The sequence below is a fragment of the Sesamum indicum genome, unplaced genomic scaffold, assembly GCF_026168435.1.
Source record: "Sesamum indicum cultivar Baizhima isolate 11 unplaced genomic scaffold, ASM2616843v1 HiC_scaffold_90, whole genome shotgun sequence".
NCBI classification, from domain to species: Eukaryota; Viridiplantae; Streptophyta; class Magnoliopsida; order Lamiales; family Pedaliaceae; genus Sesamum; species Sesamum indicum.
Window position 1 is genome coordinate 7,501 of NW_028292455.1, and position 330 is coordinate 7,830.

Below are 330 nucleotides of genomic sequence, written 5' to 3' on the forward strand. Positions count from 1 at the left end.
CTTAGTAAAGTATATAAATAGCACGGCGGCCTCTATCTATCATCTGTTCTTGCGCAGAAGTTAGTGATAGCCTCTCGGGCCCATTTCCGATAGTCAGGGGCCGGCTAGGGATGATCCACCTTCCCACAGACTATCAATCACAGCCGTCTTGTCCTACCCTATAGGATTGAGGATTCGAGCCCCCTTACAGGGGTTCTCCTCCTCTTCTTTCCTCGCTCGCTATGGTATTCCCCAAACCAAAGGCCTGGGCCTGGCGCTTTTACGAGTTCGCTCAACCCTCGTTAGAGGACATACCAATTTAATTTGAGACGCCGAGCAGCTGTTTTTTCA